General features: G+C 41.8%; 1 pseudogene; it reads left to right on the forward strand.

The window, feature by feature from the left end:
• Positions 1 to 6,072: 6,072 nt before the first annotated feature.
• On the forward strand, positions 6,073 to 14,973 carry LOC121754547 (annotated as a pseudogene).
• The last annotated feature ends 384 nt before the right edge of the window (positions 14,974 to 15,357 follow it).

The following is a 15,357-nucleotide window of genomic DNA, read 5'->3' on the forward strand; positions in this document are numbered from 1 at the left end:
AGTTTGACATCCACATGCTTACTCCTCTCATGGAATGTCTGGTGCTTCGATAAACATATGGCACTATTTGAGTCACACAGCAATGTCACAGCTTCTTGATCAACTCCAAAGTCAGAGCAGATTCCTTTCAGCCACATGCTCTCCTTCACAGCCTCAGCCATGGAAATGTACTCAGCTTCTGTCGTTGAGAGTGCCACTACAGACTGCAAACTGGATTTCCAACTCACTGCAGCACCATACATGCAGAATACATAACCCGATTGGGACTTCCTTGTATCTATATTAGATGCAAAATCAGAATCACAATATCCCAATAGAGGCTGCTTTTCAACCTTCTTACTTCCATCAAATAGAATTCCATAATCATGAGTACCACTGAGGTACCTCAACATCCACTTCAAAGCATGCCAGTGTTCCAGACCTGGATCAGCCATGTACCTGCTTACAACACTTATTGCTTGGCTGATATCTGGCCTTGTACACACCATGGTGTACATGATGCTTCCCACTATGTTCGCATATGGGATCTTGTCCATTTCTCTTCTTTGATCATCATCTTTGGGGCTTTGATTCATACTGAGTTTGAACTGAGAACTCAGTGGTATGCTCACTGGTTTACTTTGATCCATCTGAAATTTCTTGATCACATTACTGATATAATCCCTCTGAGTCAGCCATATCTTCTTGTGATGTCTATCTCTGATAATTTCCATCCCAAGAATCTTCTTAGCATTGCCAAGATCTTTCATTTCAAACTCAGATTTCAGATCAGATTTTACTAGCTCCACCTCTTCCTTATGCTTAGCAGAAATCAACATATCATCTACATACAATAGTAGATATGCCACAACAACTCCATCTCTTCTCTTGATGAATACACAGTGATCATACAAAGATTTCTCAAACCCAATCTTCTGCATGAACTCATTAAATCTAAGATACCACTGCCTTGAACTTTGTTTCAGCCCATATAAGCTTCTCTTCAACAAACAGACCTTTCCCTCATCCCCTGGTTGAACGAAGCCAGGTGGTTGTACCATGAAAATCTTCTCTTCAAGCTCTCCATGAAGAAAGGCTGTTTTAACATCAAGTTGCTCTAATTCCCAATCTCTTTGCGCAACAATTGCCAGCAAAATTCTGATGGAACTGTGCTTAACCACAGGTGAAAAAATCTCATTGTAGTCCACCCCTTCTTTCTGTGTGAATCCCTTAGCCACCAATCTAGCTTTGAATCTGATTTGGTTGTCGTTGAAAGCTTCAACTTTCTTCTTGTAAATCCACTTACAACCCACTGTTTTCTGGTCAGTAGGTCTCAATACCAATATCCATGTGTGATTTTTGTACAAGCTATCAATTTCTTCCTGCATAGCCAGCAACCATTGATCCTTTTCTGGACTCCTCAATGCTTCTTTATAGGTGGAAGGTTCATGATAATCCATCTCCTCAGCCACTGCTAGAGCATAATGCATCATATCATAATCATTAAATCTGGTAGGGAGCTTGATATTCCTTCTTGCTCTGTCTCTTGCAATTACTCTTTCCGGAGTTCTGACTTCAGTTTGGCTTTCAGTAGTTCCACCACCAGTGGCTTCACATGTAGGACTTGGATGAGTCTGAGTTGCATCTGTAGGTTTTCTCAGGTTCTCCACCTCAAAATGAGTTCTCTGAGTATCTCTGTTGAGGAAAGGCATTTCAGATTCTTTGAAGATTACATCTCTACTAACCACCACTTTCTTGTTCCCTTCCTCACAACACCATAACCTATAGCCCCTGACTCCCTTCTGATAACCGATCATGACACATCTGAGAGCCCTAGGCTCCAATTTGTCCTGCTTTATATGAGCATAAGCTCTACACCCGAATGGCCTTAGCCTTGAGTAATCCCCAGCACTGCCATACCATCTGCTATCCGGGGTTTCACTCTCTATAGCAGCTGATGGAGACTTGTTGATCAAAACAACGGCAGTTCAAGCTGCTTCTGCCCAAAATGGCTTTGACATACCAGAAGCTATCAGCATACACCTTACCTTCTCTACGATAGTTCTATTTGCCCTCTCAGCAACTCCATTTTGTTGTGGGTTGTGAGGGACTGTTCTATGCCTCTTAATCCCTTTGTTTTTGCAGAACTCATCAAATTCATGGGACAAGAACTCTAAACCATTGTCAGTTCTTAGGCATTTCAGTGGCCTTTCCTTTTCCAGTTCAACCTCTGTGCACCATTGCTGAAATTTCTGAAAAGTTTCTGATTTTTCTTTCATAATCACTATCCATATCTTTCTTGAGAAGTCATCAACAAATGATAGAAAATATCTACCTCCTCCAATGCTGTTTATTGGTGCAGGGCCCCAAATGTCACTGTGAACATATTGGAGAGGCTCCTTTGATATATGTTTTCCCTCTCCATATGGCTGCTTTTTACTTTGGCCTAGGATGCACTCTTCACATGATCCTATATCCACTGGTGTCTCAGACTTAGGCATCTTAATCACACCTTGTTTTAAAAGCTGTCTTATTCCAGTTTCTCCAATGTGGCCTAGCCTTGCATGCCAATTGATGGATTCTTGAGTTGAGTGAACTGATCCATTAATTGCTTCAGCCTTCAGGTAGTAAAGAACATTGTTTCTGATAGCTTTCATAATCATCTGGCCATTCTTTGTCACAAGCATCTCTCCACCATATAGAGTCAACCTATAGCCTTTCCTTTCAAGAAGGCCCAAGGAGATCAGGTTTCTCTTGATAGATGGAATATATCTAACATCTGTTAGTGTTCTTAAACATCCATCATCCAATCTCAAACATATATCCCCCACACCCTTGACTTCGCATACATGATCATCTCCTAGTAAAACCGAGCCATCTGACTCTCTCATATTCCAGAACCATTCAATATTTGATGACATATGGAAACTGCACCCAGAGTCCATGATCCATACCTTGGAAATTGGGCTGCTTTTAACCACATTTAGGGCTCTTGCTTCTTCAATTTCTTCAGTGATAGCAGCTGTACCCTCCTCTCTGTCATTCTCAGCTTGCTTCTTTTTCCAAGCAAAACAGTTTTGTTTGATATGGCCTGGTTTCTTACACCAGAAACAGCTCCTGGTCTCTTTCTGATCTGCACCCTTTGTGGTTGGAGGCTTCCATTTCTGAGATGAGGGTTTCTTGAATTTAAAAGGCTTCTTTGATACTACCCTAACACTCAGACTCTCAGCAGCCTGATCAATAGGTTTATCGTTTGATTTCTGCGTTCCCTTCAATTTTAAAGCAGAGAATACCTCTTCCAAAGTTACCTTCGAATCTCTCCCCAGTAGTATTGAGTCCTTAAACTGCTCAAAGCTTGGAGGCAGAGCATTCAATAACATCAAAGCCTTGTCCTCATCCTTCATGGCATCATCCACACTTTCAAGATCGTCTATACACTTTCTGAATTCTTCAAGTTGACCCCCAAGATTCTTGGAGTCAAAGAATCTGAAATTGAACAGCCTTTGCTTAAGGTGTAATCTGTTCGAAATCGACTTCTCCATATAAATCTTCTCCAATTTCTCCCACACCCCTGCGGCATCATCCTCCTTTTGGACTTCCCTGAGTACCCTGTCACTCAGGCACAAGACGATGGAGCTATAAGCCTTGTATTCCATTTCTTGTGCTTTCGCCGCATCAGCCTCCTGCGTTCCCTTCTTATCCGTCTTGGATTTCACATAATCCCAGACCCCTTGCTGCATCAAAACAGCTCTCATCTTCAATCTCCAAAGGCCAAAATCATTTTCGCCAGTAAAACGCTCAACATCAAATTTCGCAGTAGACATTGTCGAATGTGTCGTCTTCTTCCGTTCCCACAGACGGCGCCAATTTGTGAACTCTGATGTAACGCGATCAAATCTCGAACACAGTCAAGATCAACAATAGAACGAATAGCAAGATCGACAACACACACAATTGATTGAAATGAGTTTAACGAAGGAAAACCAAGAACTCAATGAGAAAACGATGTGGAATCTTGTATTCAATTTCTTGTGGAAGATTACAAACTGATGGATGAAAAATCTTTTTCTCTCACTCTGCTTGCACAGCTCGGTTATTCACTCTATTTGACTAACACTAATCTAACAACCAAAACAAATCCAACGGCTGTCATTTAAGCTAACTAACTAATCGCATCCGACGGCTCACGTTTGTCTATGCATCAGTTAATAACAACGGTCAACACCGAACTCGACTAAGTTCGGCTAATGCCGAGCACCAGCAAGCTCGGCTAATCACCGAGCACGATTAAGCTCGGCTAACACCGAGCTGCAATCAATCACCGAGCTTTACTGATTGTGCAGTTTTGCCCCAATCCTCATAACACTTTAAAACAGTATAATATATTGAAAACTATAGAACTAGATAAGAAAACTAAATGAAGTTAATTTTGCGAAATCATGTGTGGATATATCAGTCAATTTAAGTGTATATTAATGAATCACATGGAAATTATGAACTGATTTCAGAAGAAAATTCCATTCTGCAAATTTGATAATCATTGGCTAGGACGATTAAATGGAAAAAAGGAACAATGCACGTAATCGAAAACAAAATAAAATGGAAAAGTGTTACAAAAAGCGACAACAGACTACTTTTCCGAACAAATCGTACGGTAAATACTACTCTATCGGTTTTATAGTAGTGAAGTCATTTATCATTTTAGTAAAAGTCAACACATTTTTTCTCACTTATTTTACTATTTCTTACTTTATTCTCTCTTCATATCTGTATCATTTCATTTCCTACTTTATTCTTTCTTTAATTAACTCACTTAGCACTATTTTTCTTAAAAACGCATGTCAAATATAAACGTCTCTACTACTATGGAACGGAGGGAGTAAGTCCTACCGACGAAGTTTCTAGGCTGTTAGCCTGAGCAAGAATTGTACTCCCTCAGTCTCATAAAAGATGTCTCACTTTTCTTTTTAGTCTAATAAATGATGTCTCACTTTCCTTTTTAGTTTATTCCACTAAAGATGTCACATTTCTATTTTTAGAAAAAATTCTCTCTTACATTAATATAAATATTATATTTTCTCTCTCCACTTAAGAGCATTAGCAATGGGGCGCCTTATAGAACGCCCTATAGGGCGCCCTATGCACCACCACATCATCATTTTATCCTCCTACCTTTCTACCTGCAGTGAGACACCCTATACGCCGCCCTATAGGTTTCACTATTGTTTTGTTAATTAATTTAAATATTTTCAAATATGTCAATGTAAAATAATTAAAAAACACCACGATTAATTAAAAACGATAAATCCTACATTACTTAAAAAAGATAATCCTACATTACTTAAAAAAAGGCAAATCCTAGATGTAGTTTATTTAGTTTGAAAGGCTTTCTTTGTTCGATATTTTGTTGGAGTTGCCATTGCAAGATCCATGTAATTGTGGAGCATTTGAGTGGGTAAGATAAAGACCGTTGCTTTGACCAACTCCCAAATAAATTCATATGGCTCGTATTCCTTTGCTGCTCAAGTACAAATGGTGTATGTATTCTAGTTTTGAAAGGAGTTTCCATGAAAAATATTTTAATCCCACATCGGCAAATACACTCAAACTGAGTATAGTTTTTTTTGTATAAAAGGGTAAGGAAGTGGTTATCCCACATCGATTAGAACACTAAAAAATCAAGAGTAGTGTCTAGTATAAAAGGCCGACTAAGTATACTTACTCAAGCATTGCTTGACTCTGGCCGTCCTGAATTTTTAGAATTGAAAAAATAGAAAGTAAAACGTAAACGCATTGCATAGTCCGCGGTACGATATCGCGACGATGCCATATTGTTCGTATATCGTCCGCGGATGATCTATAGGTGCGGATGATGCTTGAAGCATCGTCCGCATACCCACAGTGGGTGTACCACTGTGTACGATGGTGCACCCGAGGCATCGGGCGGCCTATTGTCCGCCCCATTGCGGATGCTCTAATACATAAAATAAAACTTCCTAAAATCTCGTGCCGGCCCGCCCATAAGTATAATATCTTTTGTGGGACGGATTTAATTCTCTTCAAATAATAGAGAAGACTTTAATAGCGGACACCAGATCAAACACAAATTGTATTTGAATATCTTAGTCTAAATGTACAGGTTTCTTATATTCTCGGTTTCTCCTAAAAACCTATTGAGAACTAAAAATCAAAATGTCAGTTTTAGTTATTCTCATATTCCTCTGTTTTATCAGGGATTCTCATATTCCTCTGTTTTTTCAGGGAGATCTTAGTAACCTTGCCATTAACATTCCTGCTACTAATCTGCTGCCAGACAGCATTGCCATTTCCTGCGGCTCTTCGGGCAGTTTGTCCACGCTTGACGGCCATGTTTGGATGGGAGATTCTGGATTCCAATCCACCTTCTTACTGCAAATCAATGGCAAACCTTCCAGCTCTAGACCCATCCACGAACTTACTTCATTTGATTATGTGCCCTGCAACACTGCTCGAGCATCTCGCCAAACATCTAGTTACGTCTTCCAAGTCAAACCTGGACAGAAATTCATCCGCCTGCACTTCTACCAAGATTTGTACAAGGGGTTCAAGAGATCAGAAGCTCTGTTCACTGTTAGAGCAGGCCCTTACACACTCCTCAGAAACTTCAGCTCATCTCTTGCTGCTGATGATCAGGGTGCAAAACACATCATCAAAGAGTAGTGTGTTAGCTTTGACGATGGACCGGGCTTTGACTTTAACATTTTTCCCATCATCAAATGACTTCCATGCCTTTGTCAATGGTATTGAGGTTGACTCCCGAAGGGGAGTTGTTGTCGGCCACAAGCACAGATTTTACATAGATAATAGCACAGCACTCGAGCTGGTTCAACGGTTGAATGTTGGTGGAACCTCCATCTCACCAGCTCAAGATTCCCACCTGTACCGCAGATGGAATGAAGACTCCAACTTCTTGCTCTAAACAGGTGCTCTTTCTGCCAATACTTTAACTACAGTTAGTTATGCAGACTGTTGGGATTTACTCACACACAAGGCTTTCACACACTCAATAAGATCACACACACACTCACTGTTGTATGAGATCACACAATGCAGAAACACACACACTCACACTTTGAGTATTGAAGATGATAATCTTGGAGAGAAAACTGGAAAACTCTTTATTGATTAAACTCTACTCTAAGCTACATACACGGTGAGCTATTTAAAGCTCTACAATCAAGTAGCAACTGCTACTAACTAACTACAAGAAGAATCAAGAAAGCAAGAAGAATAACCGCTACATCTCAGCTAACTAACTGCTGCTCCAACGGCTAGTTCGGCTAGGTTGCTTCTTCCTTCTCGGTTCAAGACCGAACTCCTTCCTCGGTTCAAGACCGAACTCCTTCTCGGCTTACAACCGAACTCTTCCTTCTCGGCTCATTCCAGCTCAACGCCGAGCTTCCTTACCGAGCTTCCTTACCGCTGAGCTTACCGACTTCTGCCTTCTTCTTCTCGGCTAGTTCCAGGCTAGTTCCAGCTCGGTAAGCCGAGCTTACCGAACTCCTTTCTAGCCGAGCTTCTTCCAACTGAAATGAGCACTCCATTATTACAATTCTCCACCTGAGGGCTCATCTCAGTTCTTGCACAAACATTGATCAATTTCTTGCAATGATCAAACTTGTCTCTACCTAGAGACTTTGTTAGCATGTCAGCCGGATTGTGCAAGGTGTTAATCTTAATCACCTTCACTCTCCCCTTTTCAATCTCATCTCTAATGAAATGCAACTTTATGTCTATGTGCTTGCTCCTTTCATGAAAACCCGGATGTTTAGCCAAGCACATAGCTGAGCTGCTGTCACAATGAATCACCATTGTCTTTTGGTCAAAACCAAAGTCAGAAATCACTCCCTGAATCCAAAAACTCTCCTGTACAGCTGCAGTGAGAGCTATATACTCTGATTCTGTTGTTGAGAGAGCAACAACACTTTGCAACCCTGACTTCCAGCTGATTACAGTTCCAAACATGGTGAAAAGATAACCTGTTTGGGACTTTCTGTTGTCCAGGTTTGCAGCATAGTCTGCATCACAATAGCCCTGCACAACCTCCTCAGATTCACCTTCCCAGCCATTGAACACAATCCCCCAGTCCTTAGTTGACTTCATGTACCTCAATATCCACTTAAGAGCATTCCAATGCTCCTTCCCCGGGTCTGCCATGTATCTGCTAGTCACTGAGATAGCATGAGCCAAATCTGGTCTTGTACAAATCATAGTGTACATAACACTTCCAACCACACTAGCATAAGGGATAGCCTCCATCTCATCAGCCTCTTGCTTAGTTTTAGGGGCCTGCTCCTTTGAAAGCTTAAAACTCTGGGACAGAGGAGTTGATGCAGCTTTTGCATTTTCCATTTTGAATCTCTGCAAAACTTTCTCAATATAGTCAGTTTGCAGCATCCACAGCTTCTTGCAGCCTCTATCTCTCTGAATATGTATGCCTAGGATCTTCCTTGACTCTCCTAGATCCTTCATTTCAAAGCTTGACTTCAATCTTGTTTAACTTTCTGAATTTCTGTCATAGAAGGCCCTGCAAGTAGCATATCATCCACATAGAGTAATAGGTAGGCAATGGGAGTCCTGCCTGCCTTCTTGATGTAGATGCAATCATCATATTCTGACTTGGAGAAGCCAATCTTCTTCATCTGTGCATCAAATTTCTTATTCCACTGTCTAGGACTTTGCTTAAGTCCATAAAGACTTTTCTGTAACAGGCACACCTTGCCTTCTTCTCCAATCTTTACATAGCCCTCTGGCTGTTCCATGAAGATAGTTTCCTCTAGATCTCCATTTAGGAAGGCTGTCTTCACATCAAGCTGTTGTAGCTCCCAGTCAAGCTGATTCACCACAGCCAATAGAATCCTAATCGAAGTGTGCTTCACAACAGGTGCAAACACTTCATTGAAATCGATTCCCTCCTGCTGTGTAAAGCCTCTAGCCACCAGCCTTGCCTTGAACCTGATTCTGTCTTTATCAGTGGTTTCTACCTTCTTTTTAAACAACCACTTGCAACTGATCAGCTTCCTCTCCTTTCCATCTGTATTCAGCTTGGATTTGTCCACCAAAATCCATGTTTTGTTCTTGAGTAAAGACTCTATTTCCTCATTCATGGCTTCAATCCATCTTTCTCTATCTTTGCTCTGCATAGCTTCTTTATATGTGAGTGGATCTGCACCATCAATACTTTCAGCTGCACACAGAGCATAATACACAACATCAGAGAACCTTGTTGGTGGCCTTGTTTCTCTTCTAACTCTGTCCCTTGCAAGCTGATAGTCTCTGATAGAGTCTGATATAGACTCCCCAGCCTGGTTGCCCTGAGTTGGAGCCTCTTCTTTATCTGAATCAGACTCACTCCCTGAGTCAATAACTCCACCTGTTCCTAGGTCAACCCCCACAGGCTCCACCTTGAAGAAATCACCCTCATCTTCACTGGAGTCCAGCTTATCTTTTAGGTATGGCATCTGATCCTCCAAGAACACCACATCCCTACTCACCAAGACCTTCTGCTTACCGGGCTCAATACACCAGAGCCTATACCCCTTAACACCCCTCTGATATCCCAGCAAGATACATTTCAGAGCCCTAGCTTCAAGCTTACTTTGCCTAGCATGAGCATAGGCCACACACCCAAACACCTTGTATTTTGAGTAGTCACTATGAGCTCCATACCACATGTAATCAGGAGTTTCAGATTTCAGGGCAGTAGATGGGCATTTATTGATGAGATAGGCTGCTGTATACACAGCCTCACCCCAGAATCTGCTGCTCAAACCAGAACCAAGAAGTAGGCACCTCACCCTCTCTAGGATTGTCCTATTCATCCTCTCCACAACACCATTTTGCTGAGGATTACCAGGAACAGTCCGGTGCCTCTTCATACCCTTCTCTTTACAAAACAGATCAAACTCAGCAGACAAGAACTCTAGGCCATTGTCTGTCCTTAAGCATTTAACACTTCTACCCTTCTCTAGCTCAACCTCCTTACACCATATCTTGAACTTTGTGAGTGTTTCAGATTTCTCTTTAAGAATATATACCCACAACTTCCTTGTATAGTCATCAATGATAGCTAGATAATACTTTCCTCCACCAATTGAACACACCGGTGAAGGCCCCCAAAGATCACTATGTATGTAGTCTAAAGGGGCTGTAGAAGAGTGAATACCTGTAGGATAGGGTGCCTTCTTAGCCTTTCCAAGTATACACTGCTCACAGGGGTCCATCTTGTTGAAATCTCCAGAGATCAGACCCTTCTTGATGAGTTCTTTCAAGCTTCCTTCAGCTGGGTGGCCCAATCTCTTGTGCCATAGCATTATGGAATCATCTGACACTGCATTGCTTTCTCCATCAACAGCCTTAGCCTTCAGATAATAGAGAATATGCTCTCTGTCAGCCTCCATCATCACTGCATCTCCAGATTTCACAAACAATTTTCCTTGACTCATCAATATGGTGAACCCTTTCTGCTCCAGCATTCCCAATGAGATGAGGTTCCTCTTCACTTCTGGAATATACCTCACCCCAGTTAGGATCTTTATAGAGCCATCTTGTAGGCTTAGCTTTACCTTCCCTATTCCTTTGATCTGACAAATGTGATTATTACCAAGAACAACCGTACCCGATGCTTCTTGAAGATCATGAAACCAGCTTCTATTGGGGCACATATGGAAGCTGCACCCCGAGTCCATTATCCACCTATGACTGACCCCACTATCACTGATATTCATGAGTTGAGCCGGGGGATCAGCACTCTCCACACAATCAGATTGATTGTGTCCCTCAGAGGCCATCTTTCTCTTCCATGCATGACAATCTTTCTTCAAATGTCCAGGTTTCTTGCACCAATAGCAAGCTCTAGTTTCCTTCTGAGCATCAGAACTTGAGGGTTTAGGGCCCTCAAACTTCTTCTTGAAGTTCTGCTTCTTGAACTTCTTCACATTCAAGGCCTCTGCAGCTTGAACATTGGAGCTTGCAGAGCCTCTGTTGGCTGTCTTCTGGAGTTCTTTGGCCATCAAGGCTGAATAGACTTCTGCATAGGTGATAGGTTTATCTCTTCCATAGATAATTGCATCACTTAGCTGGTCATACGAGCTAGGCAAGGCATTCAATGTGAGAATGGCCTTATCCTCATCTGAAATCTTGACATCAACAGATCCCAGGTCATCAATGATCTTGTTGAACTCCTCTAGCTGCTCAATGATGGACCTATCTCCAGAAAAACTATAGGCATACAGCCTCTTCTTGAGATACAGCCGGTTAGCCAAGGATTTGGCCAAGTAAACTTCATCTAACTTGTCCAAGATCTCCACCGCAGTCTTGGCTTCTTGAACTTCCCTCAAGACCTTATCTCCAAGGCACAGAATCACTGCAGAATGTGCCTTGAGCTGCATCTCCTCCATCTTTGCCTGAGCTTTTTCATCAAGCACTGGAGCCTTTCCTTTCTCCTCTGGTTTTGCAAGAACTGCCGCCAAGCCTTGTTGAATTAAAACCGCCTTCATCTTCATCTTCCACAGGCCATAATCATTCTTGCCTGTGAACTTTTCTGCATCAAGCCTTGCTGCCATCTCTGAAACCGTTTGATCCTCTGCAAATCAGCTTCAATATCCCTTTCCCACAGACGGCGCCACTTGTTGGGATTTACTCACACACAAGGCTTTCACACACTCAATAAGATCACACACACACTCACTGTTGTATGAGATCACACAATGCAGAAACACACACACTCACACTTTGAGTATTGAAGATGATAATCTTGGAGAGAAAACTGGAAAACTCTTTATTGATTAAACTCTACTCTAAGCTACATACACGGTGAGCTATTCAAAGCTCTACAATCAAGTAGCAACTGCTACTAACTAACTACAAGAAGAATCAAGAAAGCAAGAAGAATAACCGCTACATCTCAGCTAACTAACTGCTGCTCCAACGGCTAGTTCGGCTAGGTTGCTTCTTCCTTCTCGGTTCAAGACCGAACTCCTTCCTCGGTTCAAGACCGAACTCCTTCTCGGCTTACAACCGAACTCTTCCTTCTCGGCTCATTCCAGCTCAACGCCGAGCTTCCTTACCGAGCTTCCTTACCGAGCTTCCTTACCGCTGAGCTTACCGACTTCTGCCTTCTTCTTCTCGGCTAGTTCCAGGCTAGTTCCAGCTCGGTAAGCCGAGCTTACCGAACTCCTTTCTAGCCGAGCTTCTTCCAACTGAAATGAGCACTCCATTATTACACAGACATATTATTAACTTACACTGCACCACTTATCAAACGGCAAGGATAATGCTTGCAGACACTAAATTGAATGCCGGTAGTCTTACATGGAACCTACCAGTTCAATTAGGATCCATTTTTCAAAGAGGACCAACAGGGACTTCTCTGTTCTCATAAATAATCAGATTGCCGAGAATAATGCCAATAGTATTAACTGGGGTGGAGTATCTGGAGTTGCAGTCTACAGAGACTACATTGTGATGATCCAAGGAGATAACATGGAGGGAAAGTGTTACATTACCATCACATTCCAGCCAAAGTTTGAATCAAGAGATGAACAATTCCATGCCACATTGATTGCTTTAGAAGTATTTAAGCTGAGCAACCCCGACAATAATCTAGCTGGAGCAGGGCTGATTCCTGAGTTGCAGCATTCGAACTCGACACCAGAGAGCAAGAAATCCAAACCAAGTTACCATACTAACTTGATCTCCACTGTACTGATAGCAAAATTAGCCTTACTGAATGTTGCAGTTTACACTCTGATAAAGTTTTCAGATTCTAGTTCCAGAAGGAACATGGGATCATCCTTGGTGGAAGATCAATGCCGTCAGTTTTCTATTGCTGAAATCCGTTTGGCAACCAACAGTTTTGATACTAAGTTTCAAATTGGCAGCGGGGGATATGGCAGAGTGTATAAAGGGAGTATTGACAGTGGGGCTACTGTTGTAGCAATCAAGCGACTGAAAACAGATACCTGGCAAGGGGAAACTGAGTTTCAGACTGAAATCAAGATGCTATCCAAGCTCAGGCACGTGCATCTTGTTTTGTTGATTGGCTACTGCAATGATGGTGAAGAGCGGATTTTGGTTTACAAGTATATCACCAAGGGAACACTTGCTGACCATATCTACAAAGCCAACACACATGGAAGGGCAAATCCTCCTCTTCCTTGGGAACTTCGACTTAAGGTCTCAATTGGAGCTGCGCGTGGCCTATGTTATCTTCACTCACGGCATAGGATCATACACAGGGATATAAAAAGCTCAAACATTCTGCTGGATGATAATTGGGTAGCCAAGATCTCAGATTTCGGGTTGTCCAAAATGGGACCATCAAATGATTCATGCAGTCACCTTACTACAAATGTCAAAGGAACATATGGGTACCTAGATCCACAGTTCTTATTAACTCGTAAGTTAACAAAAAACGCAGATGTCTATTCATTTGGAGTTGTTTTATTTGAAGTTCTGCCTGGAAGACCAACAGTGAACAAAAGACATCACGAGGAGCAACACAGCCTAGCTGGATGGGTTCTACATTGCATACGAGAAGGAAAAGTGGATTGACTCATTGACAGTAGCTTGATGGATCAAATTTCACCTGCTTGTTTAAAAGTGTTTGTTGGAATTGTAGGAAGATGTTTATACACTCAACCCCGGGAAAGGCCAGCAATGGCTGATGTAGTGACGGACCTTGAATCAGCTTTGAAACTACAACAGACCACAGATCCAACAGAAGAGGAGGAAAATGGTGGAAGAACTTCCAGAGACCATAGGGATGGGGTTAATTCTATGGATGGCATAAGTTTCCCAAAGGAAGGTATTGATAAGACTACCATTGAAGATAATCCCAGCTCCAGTATAACTATTGGAGACAGTGATCAGAAGAATGGAAAAAAGAAGGCTGCCACCAATAATTTGACACAAAGATGGTGGTGGGACCCATTTGGGATTCTACCAAGAAAGCCATCCAAGTTAAAGCCACAAGAGGTAATCCACCAGTTTTCCTTCAAGGAGATTCAGAAAGCCACAAATAATTTTCACAACAATCTCATGATTGGTTATGGAGGACAGGACAAGGTCTACAAAGGATATCTATATTTAGAAGGTGATAAAAAAAACTGTAACAATCAGATGCTCAAGAGCTACTGATTCCCGAGTATCCATGACACATGAGTTGCAAACAAAGAAAGAGATTCAAAGGACACCTTCACCACTTCAATATCATGTTGTCTCTCTGATCGGGTACTGCGAGACAGAACCGGACATGATTCTTGTATACAAGCACACGGAAAATGGGACACTCTATGACCATCTGCATTATGCTTCGAAGGATCCCCTTCCATGGAAGCGGAGGCTTGAAATCTGCATTGGAGCAATTCGAGGTCTAAGATTCATTCATTCCATAGTCCAGCAGGCAATGCTTCATCGTGACTTGAAGTCAACAAACATCTGGTTGGACGAGAACTGGATTCCCAAGGGTTCTGGATGGGGTCTGTCCAAAAAGAAGGGAAACAATCAGGTGCAGTCAATTATCAGGAGTAACTGGGGGCATTTGGATTCCGATTACGTGCACGGGAAGAGTTAACAGAAAAGTCTTGTGTCTACTCATTTGGTCTGATTTTGTTCGAGGTGCTGTTTGCTGAAAAAGAATAAAACCGCTGGTTAGACAAGGATCAAGTGCTTCTAGCCCAGTGGATTAAGTCAAGCATGAGGAATAACTTTCCTGGTTGGGAGGACACCTCCAGATAGCCTAAACATTTTCTTAGAAGGTGCTGACAGATGTCTACTGGATTATGGAATTGACCGGCCATCAATGACAGATATAGAGGAAAGACTTGAGGCCGCACTACATCTCCAAGAAGAAACAGAAGCTAGCAAGGGGATCCAACCGCGAAGGAGCTGACCTAGAGTAACCCGTATTGTATTGGGAATGTTTCCAAGCAAGAGGTTCAAGAACAACACAAGACCAATGTAGTTCCCATTTATGCTTTCAAGAATTTAAAACAATTTTTGTGTACTATAGGATATATTAGAGTGAATAGAATAGACGATGACACATACATAACCTTATCTCATGTACTATACTGCCATTACCATATCCATCTCAAATTAACTTTAAATTAAGAGTAAAGGTTAAAAAACATAAGACGATTTTATGATTATTATTGAGTCCTGAACAAATAAAAATGTATCAGATTTGGTCCATTTTGACGAAACCGTTTATTTTAACAGTCAACGATGGCATTTGACTAGATAAGTATTTCTAATTAATATATTTAATATTGATTAACAATAATTCCAGTCGAACCCCACACTTCATCTTCTTTTTTCATCTCCTCCGTAACCACC

The sequence above is a fragment of the Salvia splendens genome, chromosome 11 (assembly GCF_004379255.2).
Source record: "Salvia splendens isolate huo1 chromosome 11, SspV2, whole genome shotgun sequence".
NCBI lineage: Eukaryota > Viridiplantae > Streptophyta > Magnoliopsida > Lamiales > Lamiaceae > Salvia > Salvia splendens.